Source organism: Equus caballus, chromosome 3 (assembly GCF_041296265.1).
Source record: "Equus caballus isolate H_3958 breed thoroughbred chromosome 3, TB-T2T, whole genome shotgun sequence".
NCBI lineage: Eukaryota > Metazoa > Chordata > Mammalia > Perissodactyla > Equidae > Equus > Equus caballus.
In genome coordinates, this window is record NC_091686.1 from 44515822 (window position 1) to 44523429 (window position 7608).

Genomic DNA, 7608 nt, shown 5'->3' on the forward strand with positions numbered 1-7608 from the left:
GGCTGTGCTCTGCGATAGCCAGAGATTGCATCAGATGTCATTATAGTGTCTGTATTTATCACAATACCTGCCACCAAGTGGAGGCTCAGGAAATATTTTTGGACGGATGGATGAATGAATACATTGATAGACTTTCAGTTTCATCCAGATTCTATTTGATTAGAACAATGTGACTTCAGGGATGCCAAAAACCCTGCTTATTTCCACATTTTGCCTAATGTGCTTGTCTGAAATTTGTCTTTGCTTTGCTTTTCTTTTGTAGTGTTCAGGATTTTCTGAAGGTTCTACAAGGTGCATACATTATAATAAAAAGTGAATCACCAAAAAAATCATTCTTTAGGTTAAATTTTAATCCTAAAAATCCTGTTACAAAGGCAAATGAATTATTTGCTAGAAGTAAGATGTTGCTTCCCTTCACCCAGTGTTACCCAGATGGGAGAGCGGGCTCTGCAGGGTGGACTGGTAAATTCAACAAAAAGTCCCTGGATCATCAAGGTGGGGAACCGTGGGCAGCCTGGAGCAGCATAATGACTGAGGAGAGTGAGGCCAGGACAGGAACTGTTGTTTCCAGAAGGAGAGAAAATAGCCAAAAAAGATATTAGAAGATACTAAATTCAAATATCAACTTATTTTTCATAAAACTTGTAGAGCAGGCTTTCTGATTATATAACATTTCTCTTAGTAGTGGATGATACACATTTTGAGCAGGAATACCCCATGTCAAGGTTTACAGCTTGAAATCTATATATCACTAAAAATGAGGCTCTTTCTTACAGCACTAATAGCTGACCTCCCCTGAAAGGCGATACAGGCATCACAACCACTCAATGTTGACAGAATCAAAGATAAGAGTTAATTAAGAATTAAAGTCAATTGCAGAACAGCTTCCTTTGAGATCCATAACCAGAAGGGTGACCTAAATCATAGTTTTTAATTTAGACATTAATCAAAATCACAGATGCAATCCTGATATGAAAATATTTGATTAAAATTATTATCATAGTTGACCTGAGAAGCTGTCACACTGATAAAATTTGAACACTGACCAGAGGAGGAATGTTAAATAAACTACAATAATTGATACAGCTGAAGAAAACGTTGCTCTCAATAATTAACAAAATACAGACATATCTATTCTATCTACAAATATAAGTGGAATAACTAATCTATAATAATATTTTCAGATCTCCTAGATGAAAACGTAGGAGAAAAGCTCCTTGACATGTGTCTTGGCAATGATTTTTTGGATCTGACACCAAAAGCAAAGGCAATGAAAGCAAAAATAAACAAGTGGGTCTATATCAAACTAAAAAGCTTCTGCACAGCAAAAGAAATGATCAAGAAAATGAAAAGGCAACCTAAGGAATGGAAGAATATATTTGCACAGTACACATCTGATGAGGCGTTAATATCCAAAATACACAAGGAATTCACACAACTCAATAGCAAAAAAACAAATAATCCAATTTTAAAAACTGGCAGAGGACATAAACAGACATTTTTCCAAGGAAGATATTCAAACGGCCAGCAGGTACATGAAAAGGTGCTTAAGATCACTACTCATCAGGGAAATGAGAACCTAAACCACAATGAGATATCATCTCACACCTGTCAGGATGGCTAGTATCAAAAAGACAGATAGCAAATGCTGGTGAGGACGTGGAGAAAATGAAACTCTTGTGCACTCGTGGTGGGAATGTGCATTAGTGCAGCCGCTATGGAAAATAGCATGTAGGTTCCTGACAAAATTAAAAATAGAGCTACCATATGATCCAGCTATCCCACTTCTGGTATATATTTAGAGAAAATGAAATCGCTATCTCAAAGAGATATCTGCACCTCCATGTTCATTGTAAGAGAAGGTAAAGCTGATGAACATATGTCAGACTTAATACTTTAATAACAGGGAACATTCCTTTCACGTATCTATGGTACATTCACAAAAACTGTAAGTGTTTTGGGCCTCAAAAAATAAAACTTCGAAAAATTCCAACAGAGAAATATTATGGACAAAATTCTTTAAACATTGTAGAATAAAACAAGAAATTAGTTACAAAATAAGAAAAATAGTTTCCTCCTCCCAGAAATAAAATGTCTATTTTAACAACTCTTGGTCCAAAGGGGAATGCAAAGCAAAAACAGGAACTATGGGATACAGTGAAAGCCCTGCTCAAAGTAAAGCTTATGGTGGTGAATTTTTATCTATAACAATAAAAATGTGAAAATATAAACTATGCATTCGACTCCAAAATTTAGAAAAATAAAAGTGAAAAAAACAGTGAAGGCAGAAAAAGGTATAAATATAAAAATAAATTATAATGATTAAGAAGTAAAAAAAGAGAATAAATATATAAACAAGCTAATTCATTAAAACATTTGAAAACCAAGTAAACAAATTAGTCTAATCACAGCACACAAATATATAGAATAAGAAATAACAAGGAGTAATAACCACACAAAATAAAGAAAAAATTGTTAGTTAAAAAAAACTTTATATAAATAATGTGTGGACTTGGGTAAAGGGATAATTTTCTAGGAAAACATAATTTATAAGCTGACTCAGAAGAGGAAGAAATAATAAACACATCTTTTCACAAATATACACAGTTGTCAAAGGTAATCTTCCAAAAGCACCATGTGTCTAGACACTTTCATCAGAGAATTCTACCAACCTTCAATTCCAATATTGTTGAATTTTTTGCAGGGCATAGAAAATGTAGAAAACTTTCTAATACTTTTTTTATTAAGTGAATGTAATGTTGACAACAAAACTGGCAAAAGATAACATGAAAACTACAGACAAATATTTCTTATGCATAATAATAAAAACAGTTCAAAATAAAATATCAGGAAAGAGAATCAAGCAGTTCATAAAAAGAGTAATGCAACTTGAGCAAGAAAAGTTCATTCAAGAGAAATAAGGATTTTTCAATATTAAGAAACCCACAAATGCAATATAAGTGTATTATAAGATCATCTTTGTAGATGTGACATTGACAAGATTTAATCCATGTTTGAATAGTAGGAACTGAAGGATACTCAGTTAACAGTTTCACATGTGTCAATGTATAATCAGCCCCAGAGCCAGTAATCATACTTAATGGAGGCATTGCCACTAATGTTAGGAAAAAACACAAGGATATTAGCTATAACCAATTACTGTAACTAATGTTACAGTACTACTGACATGGTCCTGGAGTTATGTCAATGTAATTACATAAAAAAAGATATTAAAACTATAGAAATTGGAAAGGAGGAAGTGAAATTATTACTGTTTTAAGATAAAATAACTAACTGGAAATGCAAGATAATTAACCAAAAACAAGAGAATTCAATAAGGTAGGGAATGTTAAAATTAATATTCAGAAATGTATAGCTTTCGTATATATAAAAACCATCAAAATACAAGATATAATGAATCAGAAAACTATATACATGACACCAAGAAAAAATGTCTAGTGATTAACTTGATAAGAAACATGTAAAACCTCTATGAGAAAATATTTAAAACATTCCCCAAATATACGAGGATTGTATTAAACAAACACATATATGTTCCTGGTTAAGATTCAACATTTTAAAGCTGTCGGTTGTTCCTGAGTTAATTCATATATTTAATGTGATTACAATAGAAATACCAACTTTTCTGACAATAGACCAGATCATTTTAAGTTTCATATAAAAAGAAAAAATAAGAAAAATAAAGAAAACACTCAAAAGAAATAAAATGCTTAAGATGTAGAATTACAAAGTCAAACAAATACATATAGACAGCTTACTCAGTAAAGCTCTGGGTGGTCACGCCTCCCACCCCAGATATCTTGTCTGTGTATACACCTTTCCATATGGGTCCTTCCAAGGAAGGTGGATTTGCTGCTAAGACAAGGAAGATTTTGATCACTTTGTTATTTAACTGTCATCCAGATCCCCCTGCTTCCCAACCACTACCCTCCCCAAGTCCTTAGATTTACCGGTTGTTTCCCTTCAGTCCCTCTGTCTTCTATGCCCACTCACATTAACCATAAACTCATAAAGCTTCAGAGAACGACTACTTTTTTCTACCTTCCCATGAACTTGCGTCTCCTTTCAGACATATTTCCTCATGGTATATGCACTTGTGCAACCAAGAAGGCGCACCAGTTCGGATCTCTCTTTAAAGAAGCACTTACTCTTCAGCTGCGAGGGGAGCAGTCAACCGACAGCCTCTAGCTGGCTCTGCCCTCAGAATCCACCTGCGCCTTCCAGCCAAGGCCACACTCTTCCCAGGAAGCCCCCATCTCATTGGCCAGGCTGCTAGGGCCCAGCCGCGTCTGCCCATGTGGGACTTCTCTGATGGTGGTGTGTGCTCCAGAGCTCCCTATCGAGTTGGCCAAGAATTTGTCAGATCTGCCCTTCTTGACCAACCTTCTTTCTTCCCTCCTCTCCTTTCCCAGGTTTTGGACCCCATAAACCTCTTGCCCTCCTCACTCCATCTCAGTCACCTTCCTAAACAACCCAGTTGACCTCAGGTTGAGCTGCTCCAGCCAGCCGAGGGCACCCTGGAAATCCTGTTCAATAAACTCAGAGACGCTTTTAACCAGAATGAAGAATTAAGCCCCTCAGTCCTCCCAAAGTTGACCTAGTTAGAAATGTGGTAAAACACAATCGCAATTCAACAAGCTTGGAGCGGTGAGAGCTAGAGACTGATTTAGTAACAGCCAAAAAATAAGTTCCAGCTGAAAAGAAAGAAAGTTAAAGAGGCCTAAAAGCACAATAATCTGCAATCCCTTAGTGTAGGGGCAAATCCTAAAATGCCCACGGACAGGTTTATGCGTAAGGACTGATTTTAAAGGATTAGGGCACAAAACAAAAATATTTGTTTGTACTCACGAACCTGAACCATCAAGAAAATTTCAATTAATTGATTTCCTCTTTATGGATACAAAAAGAGCATAAAGTATATTTTTGAAAGTTTTTTTCTCTTCTAAAATATTAAAAGCCATCGTAGTTGCAGGAACACATTTCACTAATGAATTCATGTAGACATGTCCACCAAGAATCCTTGATAAGATAGCGTTGCACCACATCTTTCCAATCACATCTCAAAATATGTAACATCTGGGCTATAATGGAATAATCGGTCTGAAAATCTAACAACATCAAGACCGGTGAGAATCCCTTAGTAGCCTACGTGAAATTAAATCTGCGAGCAAAAATCACTTTTGGCATTTGTTTTTATGGCAGCAAAAAATGGTTTTCTGGGATAAGTGGAAGAAAGCGTGGGTGAAAATAACTGAGCATGCCTCCCTGACATTGGAGCAAGTCGTGGGGCCCGGGAATGCAGCTGGGGCGTTAAGTATTGGCTTCTCATTGCAGCTCTATTTAGTTAGCCATTAAGTTTGTTATAATATGCTTCCCTGATGGTAGTTCCAGAGTTCAAAAGATGAAACCATCAGGTTTCTGAAGCATTGAGGGTATGGTAGTTTTGTAAATACTCAGTAATTAAGTAATCTAGTTTTTACATTTTTCAAATACTTTGGTGGAAATTGCATATATAAAACCTCCAGTTTAACAAAAGCCCTAAACTAGGCATCTATAGAGAGGATATTTGTGTGTGTGTGTGCAATGATCTGGTTTAAGGTTATGCTTTCGCTGCATACACACTGATGTTACACTGAAGCAACCAACAGAGGCTTAAAGTTTTAATTCCACTCGTACCAGACAACACTTAATTTCTTCTATCAAGCTCTTCAGTGGAAACTTGGTGTACAGAGATGACTAAAACATCATTCTGTTCTTAAGCAATCTATAATTTAATTAATAGAGAAGGTAGATGTGTAAATAAATTAAGAAAATGTGGTATAAAATATGGAACAATAGAAATGTAGACAAGATGCAGGAAGAGAGAGTTTCTTTGTTGAGGCAGTGGGAGAAGAGGCTAACGGGAGTGCCGCTGGGAGGGCGGAGCAGAGGAGGAATGCTGAGGCTGGCTCTTAGAGAGCGAAGGGAGTTGCCAGGTGAACAAAGGTGGAGCACATTCTAGCCTGGGGACCCCAAAACTCAGACCTGTGAGCAAACATGGCACATTTGGGGAACTGCAAATCTCAGTTTGGCTGGACAATAACTCGCCAAGGAGGCAGCTGGGAGAAAATCTGGGGCAGTGGGCAGGGGCTGCCTCCTCGGGGAATTGGGATGACGAGCTAAGAGGCAAGGATGAGGATCTGGGTTTTTGAAACATTATTCTGATTCTAAAGATACCTGCTCATCTTTTTTTTCTTCCATTAGAAAGTATGAGTAATATTCTGCACTCTTATTTTTAAAAAAATCTTTACTAATTTTATAGGTAAAAATATTTTAATTTGTATTCTTCTAATTAGAAATATTCTTCAACCTTTTGAAAAAAAGTAAAAGGTTGTTAGTTGCATGCATTTTCTACTCAGAATTATCTGTTTGTTCTGTCTGCTCATTTATATGTCAGGGTATAGTGATTTTCTTACTATTTCTAGGGGTATTTTACATATTAACAATTTAATACTGAGTGTCTGAAAATGTTCCTCATTTTTTATTTGACCTTTATCTTTTATGTAGAGAATTTTAAAGATTTGTGTAGTTAGATCTATTGTTCTTTATTTCCATCATTGTTTAGGAAGCCTCGCTCACCTCAAAACTTTAATATTCACACTAAATTTCTTTTCTTTTTACTTGTAGGGCTTTAAGCAAAGAAATAGCGTGATCAAACCTGCACTTTAGAAAGATAACATTGGCAGGAATTTAAACGATACATTTTCGATAACGTTCCTGCTCTCATCCTCACCCGAACTTTCCTCCTTTTCTCCCTGCATGCTCCTAATGACTAAGTGATAACTCCCAATTCCAACACCCGGCCAAGTTTGTTATCATCTTACAGCATCTCATCCACTTGGCTGGACCAATTTTGCACCTATCAACTGCTTCCCTTGTTGTGGCTGGCTTTCCCTAATCCTCGTACAGGTCTCAGGTGCTAAGGAATCAATGTGACTTTAGCTCATTCTCTCACACATATGTGTATATGGCGGCAAATAACGGACATATTACTTATTTTGAATAGGTAACAAGGTGCTGATGTCTCCTGGCGTCAGTTGTGTATTTAAGAAGTCCTCAGGGGAAACACCTACCAGACACCACCATCTGTTATGTTTAGGGCAGTTGGGTTTATTGCCTGTGTTCCTGAAGGCACATCAGCTGGGCAGTTAGGAAACAAGTGCTTCGTGAGGGCCCACAGGGTGCAATGTACTAGGTGCTTGTCAGTTGTTTTTTAACCACAGTAAAATCTCAGAGAATGGAGAAGTTCTTCAGAATTGGCAAGGATTGATAGAAATAACAACTCTTAAAAATACACAGCAGCAATATGGCACAGTTAAAACTAACAAGCCTAAAAACTAAATGTATAGCAGGAGTAAAGCATGACGACACACCAGGGCACTGCATCTTTGTCTACTCAGCATTGCTTCAGCTCATTGCAACTCTTTGTCAAAGTTCATCGTTTGAATCTAAAGGGAAAGAACTGGAGACGGCTCATAAAAATAAAATTATCTGAACTCTCTTCACTTTCTAACCAAGCAACCTGTTTCCCAGTTTACCCATTTTTCC

General features: G+C 36.7%; 1 long non-coding RNA gene across 1 annotated transcript; it reads right to left on the bottom strand.

Annotated features, from left to right (window-relative positions):
- Positions 1 to 329: 329 nt before the first annotated feature.
- On the bottom strand, positions 330 to 4941 carry LOC138923321 (uncharacterized). The gene is made up of 2 exons (XR_011436795.1): positions 3780 to 4941; positions 330 to 558 (listed from the first exon to the last, which is right to left on the bottom strand). It is a non-coding gene; the product is annotated as an uncharacterized lncRNA (long non-coding RNA).
- Between the last annotated feature and the right edge of the window lie 2667 nt (positions 4942 to 7608).